The sequence below is a fragment of the Pristis pectinata genome, chromosome 3 (assembly GCF_009764475.1).
Source record: "Pristis pectinata isolate sPriPec2 chromosome 3, sPriPec2.1.pri, whole genome shotgun sequence".
NCBI classification, from domain to species: Eukaryota; Metazoa; Chordata; class Chondrichthyes; order Rhinopristiformes; family Pristidae; genus Pristis; species Pristis pectinata.
Window position 1 is genome coordinate 52,957,572 of NC_067407.1, and position 19,462 is coordinate 52,977,033.

Sequence of the window (19,462 nt, forward strand, 5' to 3'; positions counted from 1 at the left end):
TGTGTCTGTTCCCATCCATTCTGTCCCACGTTTGCCTTTGTGATTAAACTAGTTTTGGTCTACAAAGCTCGTTTCCAGAGTCCTTGATCCTTAAGACAGTTAAAAGAACAATTTCACACAACACCCTATTATTCACAATGTTTATCAAAGATTTGGATAACAGAACAGAATGTAATATTTCTATGTTCACCAACAACACCACACTGGGTGGGATTGTGGGTTGTGCTGAGGACTCAAGGAGATACCAAAGCATTTTGGACAAGTTGAATGAGTGGGCAGATACAACATAAGATGGATAAATGTGAAGTTATTTATTCCGGTAGAAAGAAACATAAAGGCAGAAAACCGCTTACATGGTGATAGGTTGGGAAATGTTGATATACAAAGGGACCTGAGTGTTCTTGTACACCAGTCACTAAAAAGCAAACAGGGAGGTGCAGCAAGCAATTAAGAAAGTAAATGGAATGTTGGTCTTCATTGCAACAGGTTTGAGTATAAGCAAGGATGTCTTGTTACAATTATACAGAGCCTTTGTGGGACCACACTGGGAGTATTGTATGCAGTTGTGGTTTCCTTCCCTCAGAAAGGATGTACTTACCATCAAGGGAATGCAGAAAAGGTTCAGCAGACTGATTCCTGAGATGGCAGGACTGTCAGATGAGGAGAGATTAGGAAAACTAGGCCTGTATTCTAGAACTTAGAAGAATGAGCTGGGATCTCTTTAAATACAAACTTCTGATAGGACTTGACAGAACAGATGCAGGGAGGATGTTTCTGCTGGCTGGGGTTCAAGAACAAGTGGTCAAGCCTTGGGATTTGAGCTGAAGTATGTAGGACTGAGCTGAGGAAAAATTTCTCCACTCAGAGGGCAGTGAATCTGTGGAATTTTCCACCACAGAGGGCAGAGGAAGCCAAGTCATAAATAGGTGGTAGAAAGGTTCCTAGATATAAAAGGCATCATGTGATATGGGAAGAGTGTGGTTATGATACTGCGACATAGAATCAGCTGGATTGTATTGAATGGCTGTTGTGAGTGAGAAAAGAGATTCGATGGGTCTCAAAAGCAAGGACTTTGAACACAGTCTGGCAGTAAATGATTTTATTTACAAAAGATGAGCGTGGGGAAAATGGTAACGGTAATAACGCACGCGCACACACACACACGCGCAGTTTATAGCGAGCATGGGAAAATCACACCAGGGATAAAACACACACACACACACACACACACACACACACACACACACAATGAACTAGGTACATACAATCAAGGAAAAGCAATACGATACCCGCCACCCCTTGACTCAGCGCAGGCACGGCTCTATGCTACTAGGGACACTAACTAAAACGCTCCCAACCCTTTAACAGTGCACACCTCACCAATGATTTCTCCAGCACTATTCCACAGTACTCAGCCTGGAGTGAAGCAGGGTGGTCCCTCGAAGATGGCAAAGAGAGTAAGCCAAGCACATGTGGCACCTTTTATAGAGCTGGAGGGCTGGTGGGTCCAGCCCAGGTAATTTACAGGGGGCCAATGGTCAGGTGTGCGCTGATGGGTGGGGCGGGGCCATACCTTGATTGGCAGTGGTGTGTCTTCCGACCAGGTAGTGGGCAGTGCTATCACATGACAGCCACGACCCTCCACAATACAATGGCAGACCAGGCTTGAAGGACCAAAAGACCTACTTCTCCTACTTTTTACATTTCTACCAACTGTTCAGGCTTGTGAACAGTTGTGATTTTGTGATTTTGGACCACCTCAGTGTTTAAATGTGATGTCCTCACTCCAATATGGGTGCAGTAGCACCTTGCACCACCAGATAGCCTGCAATCCTTGCAAATCCATGGAGTCTTGCTGCCTCTTATTCTCTACTTGTGGAGAAAAAGATGAATTCCACTTGCCTGGAGTATAGAGGACACATTACCACCTCAATGAAGCTGTGTTCTCACAGTTATGAAATATGGAGGTGGCCACTGCAAAGGCCTAGAATGACGCAGGGACTATTGGCTGTAAAGGCATTGGTGGCTACCATATCCTTCCAGCCACTGGCAATGCATTTTTGGCCTTGCTCTGCAAACACAACATGTGGCATATTTACATCAACAACTAGCTATTTATCCAACAAAGTCTCTTAAGGCATTCGTTCTTGCTGAGATGCATTTAGGCAAAAGTTCCTCAAACACTTTTGATGAATAGAGTTTCCTGAGAAGTTCACTCCTCCTCCACTTCAGTTCCCACTCATCATTCCCCTCAATTCAATGTTCCTAGTGGAAACTTTGAGACACAGTAGAAAGCATCAATAGTCTCTCTAAACTTGAAGACACACACATTCACTTCCTGTGAAAAGTTAACCTGTAACATACACCAACCAGCACTCCCAAAATTAATGAAGAAAAAGATGTGCAACTAACCAATAAACCCTTTAGAAAGCAAAGATGGAGGACCTTTCCTGCTGTTAAATGCTGAGTCCTTGGTGCAAGTTGAATCCAAGGCATTAACAATTTTATCTTTGATATGGCAATGCTGGAGATGTCAGTGTTGCCTACTGATTGAGGTCAAATCTGTCCACTCTGCATTGCTCAAGTATGCATGACCACACATTCACAGCTGGCCTTTCCAACAAGGGGGATAAATGAATCATGCTAAAATTCGCACAGCTAATCAGCACCCATTGTGCCCCAACAATGGCAACAAGATTCACAGCCAGTGAGTACAAACCTGCACTATACCTGAGGAAGTCCAATGAAAAAGCCATGCATCTATAAACTTATTATATGACTATAAGTAAAGATTACTGCAATTTAATGTTGCCTGTTATTTCCTGTCTGTTATAAAATGGAAAGAATACAAGTACAGAATTAAATAATTAGATGTTGTCAGTCTCTGCAGATGAAAGCATTGGAAGTGCAATAGAGAAAGTGACCTTTTGGCCATGTACGCTGAGTGATTTAGCAGGAGAGTTAGATATTCAAGACCAATTATTTTTGGATTATTAATGATACTCAATACAGTGACCTACTTCTCAGGCACATTGAGCACCTCGGATTGGCTGTCAGCAAATGGAACAGATAAGTATGATGTGGTATCTTGCATGACTTCCAGTTACAAAAATGAAATTAATATTCTTTTTTAATTTATTCTGCATGGTGATAATCCAACCACTGATGCACAATTGTGAAGCAATTTGACACCAAATTTATATCAGGAACAAGGTAGATTGTTGAGCTACTGAGTGACATGATTTTTAAAGCTTGCAGTATACCATTCTTTCACACTGTTTGTTTTTTAAACAAGGACATAAATACAGAACATTAATAAAACTAGAATTTCACAATATAAATGATTGTTGTAACCATATGAAAATGAGATGTGCCCTAAGGTAGTATCTCTAACAATTCTTATCCTACTAAGAATGAAGAAGAATACATCTAATTAGGAAACTTTGGGAAAATTAGAGGGTTCCATAAAATATCATATAAACTGTTTGTTCCTATAGTGTAACATATATTTTATGATTTTTGCAGTAAATTTAACATATCTCCACATATCATCCAAACTGTGTATTACCTTTTTAAATAGAACAATCTATTTCATCATGAAAAATATGAATGTGGGCAATAATGAAATTTCCAACTGAATATCAATGATATTTGCACCATTAGTCTTGTCTGAGTTACTGCATGTTTGCCCTGAAGGTATTTAATAATGCATCAGTTTATAATGACTGTACCAATATGATAAACGTTGATGAATTTCAATTCAGTTTTAAATTCCTTTCCTTTGCAAATTATGTTGAATGACATTTTAGGGTGTATGACTCAGAGCCATTTGAAGGCATAGCAAAATAACATACCACTTCAAAAAATTGCAAAACTCTGTGGACAAACAGCCATTTTAACATTAGCTGTAACTTTATGATTTGTCTACATAAGCTTCACATGAATGGCATGCCCAGATTTCATTATTATTTTTACTGATACTGATAGTCTTTTTATGATTACCGCTGAGGTCAAAAGGTGAACATTTCTGACAGTCACTGGACATTAGATCTACACTCTCTCATTTCACAATAACTGCACCGAATTCCAGATGGTAAGTTTAGGTAACGGATGTGTCAGGCATTGCGTTTACGTGAACAATAACATTAGTCTTTTGAGATTAACATTAAGCCTTCATTAGTGGGTCATTATCAAAATACTCATTATTGTGTGTTGTATCTGATCTGGATGTGCTTATTGTTAACAATCTGCTCCACTTTATTTAGCTACCAATTCTAGGTACTTTAATGTGATATACAGTAACCCGATAGTACACTTTTTGAGAATATCATTGACTAAAAGACAATGAGGATGTTTAAGACACAAGAAAGACTGCAGATGCTAGGAATCTGGAGCAACACACAAAAAATGCTGGAGGAACTCAGCAGTTTCTATGGAGGGAAATGAACAGTTGATGTTTCTGGCCAAGACCCTTCATCAGGATTGGAAAGAAAGAGGGCAGACGCCAGAATAGAAGGGTGGGGGAAGGGGGAGGACCACAAGCTCGTAGGTAATAGCTGAATCCAGATGAGGGGGGAAAATAGGTGGGTGGGGAGGGGCGAGTGGGAATGATGTGAGAAGCTGGGAGGTGATAGGTGGAAGAGGGAAAGAGCTGAACAAGATAGAATCTGATGGGAGAGGACAGTGGACCATGGAATAAATTGAAGGAGGTGGGAACCAAAGGGAGGAAGGTGTGGGTGAGGGGCAGGTCATGAGGTCAGGGGAGGGGAAAGAGGAGTAATGGGGCTAGAGGGAAAAGGGAAAACGAAGGGTGGGGTGGGTGGGGAACAGAGGGGAGGGGTTACTGAAAGTTAGAGAAATTGATGTTGATGCCGTTTAGGTTGGAGACAACCAAGAAGGAATATGAGGTGTTGTTCCTGCCACCTGCATCTGGCCTCAACATAGCAGTAGAGGAGGCCGTGGACAGACATGTCAGTGTGGGAATGGGATGTGGAATTAAAATGGCTGGCCACCGGGAGATCATGGCTGTTGCAGCAGATGGAGCGAAGGTGCTCGATAAAGTGATCCCCCCAATCTGCATCGGGTCTCACTGATGTAGAGGAGACTGCACTGGAAGCACCGGATGCAATAAATGACACCGGTGGATTCACATGTAAAGGATCGCCTCACCTGGAAGGACTGTTTAGGGCACTGAATGGTGGTGAGGGAGGTGGTTTAGGGGCCGGTGTAGCATTTAGGATGGTTGCAGGGATAAGTGCCTGGAGGGGGATCGGTGGGGAGGGACGACCAACAAGGGAGTCATGGAGAGAGTGATCCCTGTGGAAAGCAGGAAGGAGAAGATGTTCCTGGTGGTGGGATCCATTTGGAGATGGTGGAAGTCACAGAGAATGATATGTTGGATGCAGGTGGTAGGTGAGGACAAGGGGAACCCTATCCCTGTTATGTCAGGGGGGATGGGGTGAGGGCAGACGTGCAGGAAATGGAGGAGATGCGGGTGTCGGCTGCATTGACAGCAGTGGAGGGGAAACCCTGTTTTCTGAAAAAGGAGGACATCTCGGATATCCTAGAATGGAAAGCCTCATCATGGGAACAGATGCAGCAGAGCCAGAGGAACTGGGAGAAAGGGATGGCATCCTTGCAAGTGACAGGGTGGGAAGAGGTGTAGTCAAGGTAACTGTGGGAGTCAGTGGGTTTGTAAAAGATGTCTGTGGTTAATCTGTCTCCAGAGATGGAGACAGAGAGATCAAGAAAGGGAAGAGAGGTGTCAGAGATGGACCAAGTGAACTTGGGGGGGGGGGGGAGGGGTGGAAGTTGGTGGAGAAGTTGATGAAATTGATGAGCTCCACATGGGTGCAGGAAGCAGCACCAATGTAGTCATCAATGTAACGGAGAAAGAGTTGGGGAGCATTACTGGTGTAGGTTTGCATGCTGGGTCTCATTTAAAAACCAGAATTTTTCAATCATATTTGCATGTTAGGAAATAAAGTGCCCAAGCATTTGATTTCTTTTAATTTATTCACCAGATGTCCATCGCTGCATTTGCCCATCTCCAATTGAAAAGGTGTTGGTGAAAAGCATTCTTAAACTACTGCAGTGGGTATAATGAAGCTACTCTCACAGTACCATTAGGTGGAGAGATACAGGATTTTGGTTCAGTAACTATGAAACAATAGCAATGCAGATGCAAAGATATCAGGTGACTTGAAGGGGAATTTAGAGGTGGTTTGTGGTCCTTTCTGCCTTTGTTCATCTGGTTGGGAGAGGTTGCAGGCTTGAAAAGTACTGTATAAGGCTTGGTTAGTTGTTGCAGTGCAGTTTGTATGCACTGCATATTTGATTGATTCAATGATCTTGACATCGGCCCATCTGATACCATCACTTACCTTCTTGGCTCATCATATTAAAGCAACTCATGCTAACATTATTTTTTTAATTCATTCGGATGGCCCTCCCTCATCAGCAGGCCTTCAGTTTTCCAATCCACACTCCTTTATCTCACAGGTGTCCAGCCCATTTGCACACCCTCAGTGTATCAGATATTCAGATATCAGTTTCAACTTCCAAACTTGATGCTGGAAGTAATTTAAGTAATTGCCCACAAACTCAAGTGTTTCCTCCAGCATTTGGCACACTATAACTTGACTTGGATCCCCATGATAATTCACTGCACATCAGGCTTTCACAGTTTTCCTCTGCCTGGCTTGCATCAACTGCTAGTGTCAGTCATATTTCAGTGGCAGCTGACTCAACCCTGTGCCAGAAGATTGTGGGTTCAAATACGCGTCAGAGATTTGAGCACAAAATCCAGACAGACTTTCCTGTCCTATAGTGAAACAGAGCAGTTCTGCTGGCATTACCGATTTTCTATTGATGCAGTAAACTGAGGCTCACTCTGGTTGTTGTAAAAGGTTCCACCTCAGAGAATAGTAAGAGGATTCTTGGCCTATCCCTTAACTACCACATTAACATGGCAAATTATTGGACTATACCAAAGACATAGGCCATCAATATAAAAGCACAGGATCGGCTCTCTGCCCCACCCCTGGCAATCAAGCAACTTAAGTTCAAGTCATTAAATAAACGTAAGAAGCTAGATTCAGCAAAATTGACAATTAAACTGGCAGATTGTCATGAAAACTGATCTGCTTCACAAATATCCAGTAGGAGGTGAAATCTGTCATCCTTGACCTGTCCAGCTATATGTGACTCCATTCCCATCAAAGTGGTTGACTCATCACTGCCTCCTCAGTACAGATGCGATTAGGGAAGGACAATAAATATTAGCAATACCAGCAGCAACTACATCCTGTAACTGAATAAATAAAAACAACTTCACAAAAACTGATCTTCTGGGTTCTTAATGAGACCTACCATGTTTCCTACATTGCAACAGTGCTTCAGAACTATTTAATTGGCTGGAAAATGCTGTGGGTTGTGAAAGCCACTATATCAGCACAAGCTCTATTTCTCTGTATTATCTTGTCTTTCAAAGTAGCAAATAATTTCATTTTCAAATTATCTGCAATATGGGAGGGTCTGATATCTGAATTATTTCATCCTCAGTGGTTTACGAAATACAAAAACTCGTTGGAAGGCACAAGACATAGTCATCTGAATTTAAAAATCCATTAAAGCACAAGTCATGGAATCATACAACAGGAAAGGAGGCCCTTCAGCCCACCAAGATCATACTGACCATCATGCATCCATTCACAGTAATCCTATTTTCTTCTTCCCACATTCTCATCAACTCCCCCAAGATTCTACCATTCACCTAGACCCAGGGGCAACTGACCGACCTGCAGTTCTTTGGGATGTGGAAAGAAACTATAGCACCCAGGTGAAATTGATGTCACCACAGAGAGAAAATGCATACTCCACATAGATAAACACCAGAGATTTGGATTGAACCCAGGTCACTGGAGCTGGGAGGCAGCAGCTCTACCTTCTGCGCCACTGTACTCTCCTGTTCCATGTGTACAAAATTATGAATGAAATAAAATAGTTTGGATATACAATGTATGTGATTTTAATGAGCTGATGCTTTTTCTCTTGAAAGAATCAGACTAAAAATAACAAAGTAGACTTCATTCTTAATGAGTTGAGCATGAGCACTCCAAGCCAAACGGTTCATTTCTGCATAACCTTACATAATGAGATTTATACAGAAAGCATCAAAACATTTTGCTGTAAAATAAAATGGCTAGTTATCAAACAAAAAATGTGCCATCCTGGAATGTGCAACCATAAGATTAACAGTCACTGTGGCAACAACCATTTTACCTTTTCTTCATATGAACAAAGCTTTAGATGCTTGTACTGTCTGTCAGATAAGGTGCTTTCTCATGGAATGTTAAAGACATACATTCTATGAAATGTGTCAAGCCAAAGGTAGTTCATTTAATTCATCTACCATTGTGAATCTCGTAATTAGAAATGGGTATGGAGCTACCTTAGGGTTAAACACATTTTCATCCTGAGCTTAATCTTTAAAAACTGGTTTCCATTCAGTTCACACAATGAATTCTAAATGGTGTGAATGTTTGAAATGGCATTGATTTATGCTATAGAAGAGAAAATGATTACATTAGCAAAGTTTGAAGAAATGTGACACCATTGCTTCACCAGCAGAGCAAGCTCTGTGAAACCTGTTGAAGAAATCAATAAATGCAATAATCAACACTTGTACTCTATTAAAATAGCACAAAGCTAAACGTTTCCATTTTCTTGAACTATTGTCCTATAGAAGGGAGCTATATGTGCTTCTAATAGTTGTAACTGAAAGGGCACAATGCATCATGGCTAACCGTTTTAACATTGTTCCCTCATCTACTTAAGTACAACACAACAATTAGATGTCTGATATAGTTGCTTCTAATACAGAGTGCAGTTTAAACTACATCTTGCTAAGTGTACATTTATCTGTTAAAGGAGCAGAATGAAGCTTTTTATTGTAGGATACTGGCTGTCCAATAAAATACACAGTCAATATCCATTTCATACTGAGAATTATGAATATTTCTCCTCCTGATTTTACTGAAGACTTGCCTTAAATTATAATAAGTTAAGTATCATCTCTCCTTCAGTATCCATGCAAAATAAATTTGCATACTAGCTCATTAAAATATGATGGGGTATTAGACACCACCTTCTGTAAAACTATCTGTGAATTGGAAGTTAAACTAGAGAAGAACTAAACAATTCAACATCAAGTGCTTGGATTTCACTGCCTACCTGTTTCCTTATCCTATCCTCCTCACCAAGTCTCCACTTCCAATCAATTCTCCCTTCAAATTTCAGTTGTCTACCAAAGAAAATGGAGATGATGTTATGACTCTTAAGAAGCTACCAGGCTATAGGGGCTTTTTACTTGTGAAAGATGGCCATCTTGGGAAACAAGTGTATTCGGAGGACATGTGACCAAAACAATTCTCCAAATGGGTTGCAATGTTACTTCACAGGAATTCTTGCACCTTTGTTCCCAATCAGCAAATACTTTCAACCTGACACAGGGAAGGGTAGTCAAACCCACTTTCTCCATACAGAATCAACCTCCATAGTGGATAATTTACAAGTTTACTTTCATGTTCATTGTATGCAATTTGTGGTAGTAAAATGTGGATATTAGCACACATCAACATCTGATAAGTAAGAAGTGTGACTCTCAAATGGAGTGTGCCAGCATTCAATGGTTACCAAGATTTATTGACCTTCAAAGCAGCATCTCTTGCTTGCAGTTACCTTTACGGTGACTGAAATAATGGCTTCATGCATTTTATTAGTTTCACTAATTTTTTTTACTGGTTTTGATTTTCAGCTTCTGCTTTTTGCCCACTATTGTCCTCTTTCCTGTCAACAGTTACCTACTATTGAATTACATTTCGAGAACTATGTGTTAAAATATTTCAACTACATGCTTTTAAAAATTGCTGGTTTTGATTTTTCTGTTGTTCTAAGTTGGGAATATCATAAACAATACAAATGTGGGTTTGGTAAATGAGACGTGTGTTTAATACTGAAATCTGGACAGTAAATAAATTGCATGCTAGGAAAATGATTGTTTATTTCTGTTTGATATACATTACATTATACAAGTAAATAAATATAGCAGGACTCTATTTATATCCTAGTATGGGACACATGTCACCAACACATTTAGGAAAGATGAATAAGGTAATTACTTAATGAGCCTGTAAGAAAGTGTGTATAGAAAATTCTGATGTACCAGACGGAGGCTATTTTTCCTTCATGTTTTTACCTTCCTTTCCTTAAAGCACTGAACTCTGAGCAGGTATGACTCCAGTTATTACATGCTCCAGGAGTGTCCATTAGGGTAAATTACAACCTATGAATGGTACCAAATGATTACAATAGGCCTACAAGATATAGAGAACATAAATCACGAGTTTCTTTTGTGTAGAGTCTGTTAGCTAATCCAAAATGCAACTTGTTGGATCCTGAGATGTAAGTGGGATTTTCAGAATTTGGTTTCTGAAAGATGCTAAATCTGGAACAAGGTATCTTGCTCATCAATACAGAGATGTGAGAGATACTGAGATCAGGCACTGAGAATGTTGTATCCCACTTCAAACAATCGTCACACATCTTTCTCCTCAAGTACTTGGGTTCATATCCAGTCAGGGCTAAAGATCTAAAAAGCTGCTTGATAGATGTTTGGTTCCGATGTGAGAGTTTGGACAGTTTCTAACAAGGCATGTGACCGGTAAATACAGCTACACTAGCTTCAATTAAGGAACAGATTCACAAAGTCTCTTTCCCCACAAAACTCATGAGAGGCACTCAGCAAATTGTACCTCCATTCTTTGCCAGCTGCCTTATGAAACATGACCGATAATTTTTCCTTAATGTCACCGGCTATTTTTCCAGTGGTGTGTCCATTTGTCCTGGTGCCAACATCAAGGAACAAATGGATGGTTGGTTTCAGACTTTCGCATGAGTGATAGGCATTACCTTGATATGTGCAGAGAGCAGATATTGCATTATGAGTAAGTAAGCACAATAATCTATTTGAGTACTGCATTCTCATTAAATTATGATGTGTACACAATCACTGTGTGTGGAGATATTGACATTACAAATTGTAAAATCTTAAGATTGTCTAATTAAAATTTACATATGTCTGTGGTCTCCATTGACTCTGCACACACTCTGCTTTCCAGGTTAGCCTTCCTAAATAAACATGCACAATACAATATCTTGCTCACAAGCATTGAACAGTTTAATTGGTCACTGACCTCAATTCACCTCAGATTATTTGCTTTTAAACCCAATAGTGGATATTATTGTGAAAGAATAGTTTGGATGATGAAAATTCTTCCTAGAAAGAATTCTTATTTCTATCATTTTATATGTAATGCAAATTACATGGCCTTACATTCTTTTATCTCCATTTTACTGTTCACATTCTTATTGTTAGTTGTGCACACATTTTTGCACACATTAGAATTTCTTTCGGAACGTAATATGTTTTATATTGTAATTTTTTTGTAATATTCAAACATTGCTTTGAGTTTTTCTTTCGCAAAACGTGTAACTTCTGCACGGCTTCACTCCAGTTATTCAGAATAATTAAGTCCACATTGACATTTTCTGTAACAGGCTGCAGTACTTGCTGACTTCTTTGGATGCTGCAATGTATCATGACCCTCCAAATTTTACTCAAGAATCTCTGTTCTAGTGGTCATTGCTGTATCAGGGTCTATTCAGCATCTTTATACTTGTGACTGAGCCATTTCACAAAAATGGAGAGTGTCTCATGGCTATCAAGCTTTCGTATTGGTCCTGTTCATTAGCAGCAGTAAAGAAATGTTGTGTCAGGCATTGTTTTTTTTTGTTTCTTCCTTCTAATAAAATTCTTTTCTCAAAAACTGCATGTTCCAAAGTTGCACTTCCTTCCACTTGTGCCAGTGGGTTGCATTCCACTTACTGAGGAATGATGTCAACTGTTTTTGACGTGTACCATGCATGGCTGCAAGAATTTTAATTCTTATTTAGACACGCTGATGTCCCCATGCATACAGTTAATGTAGGAAAACAAGCTGTGCAGTGAAACCACTATTGTTACTGCTGTTGAACTTGATGAAGCAGATGTGAGTGATTACAAAGGAAAAAACAAATTGTATTACTACTGCTGCAGTGGATAGAATTATGATGGGATTCTGTATAGGGTAGATAATCTAGGAGCTGGCACTGACCAATGAGCTGGCATGGCTACAGCTGGCCTTCTTACTATGAAAGTGGTCTCAGCACCCTTGGTTCCTGTTGCATTCTCTAGATGATGCAAGGGAGTATCCTGCAAATGTGAGCAGAGAATACCACCCGTAGAGATCTTTAATTATTATTTTGGGTCACCACACAGCAGATGGCGCACCCCACTCATAGACTTAGAGTTTCCACCTCAAATCTGCTGAGGGGCAAGAATTCTTACAACTGAAGTTACATCCAATCAATTTCTACATTGTTAATAATTATCACTTTGGTGTTGTTCTTTGACTTACGCTTGAAAACTACACAATGAAGTTCAGAAAGAAATGGTTCAACACGACAATTCCAAACCCAAGTCCCAATTCTCTGCATCCCAATTTTTCCAGAGTTGCAAACATAATGGAAAATAGTGCATGAAACTTCCTTATTGATCCTACTTGTAATATAATCCACCATGATGGACCTATTACTGCTTCTTTAGAAATGCCTCTCAGGCAAACTTTATTTCCATTCATTTGTTTAAGTATGTGGCAGCAGCGGAACAAGGTGCAGCTTGAAGGTGAAAAATATTTTTTTAATTAAAATGATAACAGATCAAATCATGAACCTTCACTCTTCTGATGTGAGAGAGGAAGTTCGATTCATTCATGATTCTGAATAAACTCATGCAGAAATTTCTGATGTCCTCACTCTTTAATCTCACACCTGGATATTACTTTCTTCGGTGTCCTTGAAATACAGAGGAAATCAAATTTTGTAATTATGTCCAATGTAGGCCAAGCAGGTGCCTAAGTGTTTTAATTACATTTAAGCAGAGACAAATTGTATTTCGAACATCACTTGAGATTTTGCCTTTTCTTACATTTCCTGCAGTTAATTTACACTTCAACATTTCCACTTGCATGTGCAGTGAAGCCAGAGCTGATACCAATAATACTCCCACTGGCTCTCTTTATCCCTCTAACCTTTCTTTAAAGCAGAGTAAAATTTATTTTCTGGCAGCTTATTCAATGCAATAATATTTGTCAGACTACATTGTGGAAAATCCAGCTGACATTTAGGTCGCACTATCTCATGATGAAGAGCCATTTGTTCAAAGGCAAATAATTAGCATCGTGATAAACTTGCACATAAAGAAACAGCTCATGCATTTAGTAAAAGAAACCAAACTAATGAAATTAAAGATAATGGGAATCTATTATCAGCTGTCTGTATACCTTTCACATGATATTTATTTACTAATAAAGAAAATAGTATTAGAATGCATATTGAGGACATTCCATTAAACTGATCTTTGGTCTCTGTAAAAATTACAGAAATGCATAAGCATTTCCTCTGTACATAACATTGAATGAAACAGCAGACCAGTTCCTGTAGTCAAGGAGTAAATTGCAGAGGATGCCCTCTCTAAGTCCCTGTGATGTGATGTTGCCTAACTGGATTCTTTATTACACTACATTTGTTCAGTTTAATACTCTGCATCTCCATTACCACAGGATAATAGGATGGTAGATTACAAATAAAAACTGAAAATGCTGGAAAAACTCAGCCGATCAGGCAGCATCTGTGGAAAGAGAAACAATGTTTCGCGTCTGTGACCAGAGTTCTGCTGAAGGATTGCCCCGTGTTCTGAGGAAGGGTTGCAAAGCCAAAACATTGATGGCTTCTCTTTCCACAGATAGTGTCTGACCTGTTGAATTTTCCCCAGCAATTTCTGTTCTTATTTCAGAGTTCTAGCATCTGCAGTATATTTTTGATTTTCATTTACTGGTAGATTAAAATACATAACATTTTACATCATGCCATGATTGATTGTAAATGGCATTTAACAACAAGTGATTCACATCTTTGGTACTGCTTAATGGTACATTGATCACATAAGATTGAAGCACTTCACAGAAATCCTAGGATATGTCACTTCTGCAGTACTCTTCCAGACAGTTTGCAATTTGAGAAGGTAGCTCTTAACTAAAATTAATGTAGCTTTGTCAACTAAGCTAGAAGTTTGATTGTGAAGAAACATGTTAAAATAAAATCTGGGAGCCACAAATAAGATATAAAGACCAAATCACTTAAAGCAAGAAAAATGGAAGCTGGAATAGAGGATAGCTTAGGTGCCTCTGACCCAAAACATGCATTTCCTCCATCTTCAAATGCATGATATGCGCTTAATAAGAAGGATTCTTATTCTGTACATCACTGGGAGACCAGGCCTTTTCAAAATGTTTTCTGCAGTCAAGACTTACTGATGTTACAGAACAGCCTCTGACATCTTGCTTCATCAAGGCTTCTCACCTCATTGGCCTAGGTCATCTCCACACTGTGTTGACTAATCTGTCTAAACATCCCTGAATTGAAACAGTGTCAGTTGTGGTTCATTGGGTTGCACTCTTGCTTCTGGTTCTATGTCCGACTCCAGATATTCAAGCAAGAAATCTAGGCTGGCAATTCAGTACAGCACTGAGGGAGAGCAGTCCTTTAATTGAAATGTCAAGGGCAGCCACCTATACCGTCTCATCCGGATGTATATGGTAATACCACTACTCACAGAAGAGGGGAAGAGTTCTTCTGGCATCCTTGTCACTATTTATCCTTCAATTAACTTCTAAAACAGATTATGTGGCCATTTACTTCACTGTGCCTGCTATGTACAAGTTGTCTGCCTTGCTTCATACATTACAGCCTACTTCAAAAACATTTTATTGAAATTAAGCATATTAATGTACCTTGATATTGTGGAAAAATGCATTACAAATACAAATACCACTTTAATTTATGTCCTGCGCAATTTCTTTTGTCAAATTCACACATATTAAGACAATTGAAAAGAACATTGAGAGAAGTAATGCACAAAAAAGTGATCCATTCATGACTAATTCAGTTTTATATTAAAAGTAAAGGGACTTGTAAAGTTGCTAGAAATAGGAGTGAGCATGAGGATTGACTTGAGTTTTAGAAAGCAGCACAAGATTTCAATAGATCAAGATTATGAGACTGCTACCAAGAAATTTGAAAAATGTAAGAGCTTCTATAATTACAGAAAAAGAAAAGTAAGATAAAATATGAATGTTGGTCCCATAGAGACAGTGACAGGACAAATTTTGCAGAAGCAACAATAAACACAGCAGAAATGATGGTGGGGCGGGGTGAGGTCTAATGATGGTGAGGATCTGAAACTTATTAATATCACTCAAAGTACAAGAGAAAATAAATTAAAACAAAGCAAATTCCCTGCACCTTACAATCTATCCCCAGGGTGCGTACTGCTGAGGCTGCAGAGAAAATGGCTGCATTAAAGACTAAGTCAAAGGGCACAAGTACATGTATACACAGGTGCAATGGAAAACTTACTCACATCACAGGCATATAGCATTAGAGACACAACATTCACAAGAAAAACATAAATTAAATGTAAATTATAGAAGTTGAAACACAATTAGAACAAAATAAGTCCATTGTAGTGCAAAGTGGTCAAAGTGGTTGTACTGTTATAATACAGAGGTAGTAACTAGGGTTGACTTGGTGACAATCTTCAAAAATTTCCTGTATTATGGAATTGTCCTGGCAGATCGAAAGACAAATGTAAAACTGCTATTAAAGAAACGAGGGAGAAAGAACTGTAGGGAACTAAATTCCTCTTAGCCCTACCTTGACATTGGTAAATACTTAAATCCATTATTAAGAACAGGACAATGTATCCCTCAGAAAATCATCGAAAAATAGGTGGAATTAATATAGTTTAATGATAAGAAATTCATGTTTGACAAATATAACAGTGCCTTTTGATGTAGCTAATAGTGTTGATAATGGGTAACCAATCAATTTTGTATGTCTTGACTTTCAAGAGGCATTTATTAAGTCACCTCGCCAAAAGTTTTTACATAAAATAAAGGCTTGCAGGCTTAGGGTAAGATATTATTGTGGATAGAGCACTATTTAAGAATGGAATAAAGAAAGTAAGAGCAAATGGCTCATTTTCAGCTCGGCAGACTGTTAGTGATGGGATGGCACAGGGATTATTACTGGATCTTCAACTACAACTTTAAATGACATAATAAAAGACAAAATCATTTGTATCCAAGTTTACTGATGATTCAAAGATGGAGGTAAATGTGAGGGGGACAGAAAGAATCTGTGAAGGGATATAATCAAGTTATGCAAATGATCAAGGTGGTAACAAATGGAGATTATGTGGGGAAATGTGAGGTTAATTTGAGGAAATGTGAGGTTTCCAGTTCCAGAAGAACTGGAAAACAGATTTTATTTTCTTGTGATTGTAAAGCAAATAAAATACTGCAGATGTTGGAAATCTGAAATATATGCAAGAAATGCTGAAGATACTTGGCAGGTGAGGCAGCATTCATGGAGAGATAAACAAAGTTAATGTTTTAGGTTAATGACCTATCAGCAGACCACTGACCTGAAGCCTTAATTCTGTTTCTCCCTCGACAGATGCTGCCTGACCTGCTGAGCATATCTGGTATGTTTTGCTTGTATTTTAATATTTTGTGATTTTATTGTACTGATTTATGAGATGCAGTAAGTAAATTTGTAGGTACAGCAAGCAATAAGGAAGGTGAATGTACGTTGGCCTTCATTGTCAGGGTTTAAACTGTAAGATTGAGGAAGTCTTGCTGAGATTATATGGAGTTTTGGAGAGACGTTGTTTGGAATATTGTATAATTTTGGCCTGTGTATCTATACTTACTCTGAAGTCAGTGCAGCATAGATTCAGTGGATTCTTTCCCAGGAAAAGACATTGGATAAAATTGACACATACTCACTGGAGGTTAGAGGAATGAGAAGCATTCTCATTGAGACATTGAAGGTCCTGAGAGGAATTGACCGGGCAAACTCAGGAGGCATTCCATCTTTCTACAGAATTAGAAATAAGATGCAGCTTTTCATGACAAAGGGTTGTACATTTAATACTGGGAGTGAGGGAAAATTCCTTAATGCAGCGAGTTATAAATTTTTAACTCTTGACTTCAGAGGGTTGTGGATGCTCAGTCATTCAAAGTTGACATCAATAGGTTTTCGAACATTGTACGATAAACAGGTGGTAAGTAGCTAAGGTATAGGATCAGCTGCAACATTGAAAGGGAGAGCAAACTCAAGGGACAGTATAACCTATTCTGCCCCCTTATTCTTATATTCATACATCTCTCAGGCTGGCACATCTATTTTCATCAGTACAACACTCATTTCTATATTTATCCTTTATTTCCAGGCTAGAGTTTCCCAAATCATTACTTTACCTTTGCAGCTCCTTCCCATCTACAAGCATGGCCATCCCACAGTGCCCCTGCCCCTGAAACATGCAACTATTTTGCCAAAGTTCTGGGTCTCCTCTTAAATTAAAAAAAATAGCCAATTTTTTCCAAACTGGTGGTCCATGAAAACGTTAAAATCCCATTCATGAAATTTTCCTTTCCTAACATTTCTTGCTGCTATTTTTACTTTGCTGCTGCATATTCTACTGCAAGATTAAATAATTTTTGTTTCTTATATGATAAAAGAATGCTTGGATAATTTGCTTTCCACTTCGGAAATGTGTATAATATGCATTGAGGAAACTATGAATAAATCATGATTGGACACTCTTGATCATGCTGCTGATTGTTCTCATCATATGGATTGGCAGTTATTAAACACAGATAAAAATAAACTACTTAATGCCTTATTTGAGAAGAGAGAAAATTATGATCTATAATCTGTAAGCCTCCCATCCAAAATCTTGAGTTAATAACAAGCTTGTTGGAATGAACACATGATCCATTTTCTCTTATTCATTATAATTACAGGCACCATAGCTTGCTCAGGTATCTGGTGTTAGAGGTTATAACAGTGCTTTGACTTGGCACTAGTGCTTATGAAATTTTCTGTCAGCTTAATGATAGACCAGTGTGTTCATTCTTTTTTTTATTCATGAATGTATTCAGCTCTTTCTTTTAGCTAATAATTTCACTGAGATAATATTAAAAGGTGAAGTGAGAAAGGAATGATTACCCTGGCAGAAGCCTTGTGTTGTTCCATAAACAATCTGAATGATACCTTTTCCTCGCTACTGAAAAGTTGGTCTTATTATAGGTTCAGCATTCACATTGAGTGCAAGGATTATATAAATGCAGGGTAAAAAACAGTTACAGATCGGGTCAGCATATTTCTTTACACCACACTAAATTTTTTCTTGTTGCTGGTTTCAGGAAAATGTTTGAGTAAAATTGCCTTCTAGCATTCCGTTATCACATTTTCACACAAAGGAATAAGAAAAATCTAAAGATACAGCAATGTGGCTATACAACCTATTGTGAAATGTAAAGCCAGTGACCTTCTTGTGATAGCTTTAAGTACTTGAGGCATTTTGAAAAAATATGACCTGCTACAAAGTCATTGAATTGTCGGCTACAGAAGTCTTCAAATTAAAACTATTTTACATTTGTATCAAAGAGCCCTGCTAAAACTAAATGAGAATCAAGGAGAAAATGATCCTCAGGCTGGAGTTACACCTTGCACAAAGGACGATAGTTGTAGTTATGGAAGGTTAATCAACTCAGGCTGAGGTCAGTGCTGCAGGAGTTCCTCACAGCAGTGTCCTCAGCTCAACCATCTTCAACTGTGTCATATCATAATGTCTACTGATGATTGTACAATGTTCAATACCATTCACCTCTCCTCAGAAAATAAAGCAGTGCATGCCTGGGTGCACCAACACCTGTACAATTACTTAGATTTGGGCTGATAAATGACAAGTAATATTCACACCACACAAGTGTCAGGCATTGACCATCTCCAACAAGAGAGAGTCTGACCACATAATCTTGGCATTTAAAGGCATCACCATTGCCAAGAAACCATCATCAATATGATCACCATTGTCTTGAAACTCAGCTGAAACAACTACCTAAGTACTGTGTCCATAAAAACAGGTCAGAGGCAACTCTTGTGAGTGACTCACCTCCTAACCTCAAAGCCTCTACACCATACACATGGCAAAATTCACAAGCATTAAGAAATAGCACAAACAAATTCAAGAAAACTTGATATCATAAGGGTAAAACAGTTCACTTGATTGGGTATCCCATCCAGCTGCCTATACATTCATTACTCCACCATCAACGTATTGTGGCTGCAGGTTGTACAATCTACAAAATGCAATGCAGTTACTCATCTAGGATAATGTGACTGCACCTTCCAAACCTACAGTCTTTACCTCCAAGGACAAGGCAGCAGGTGC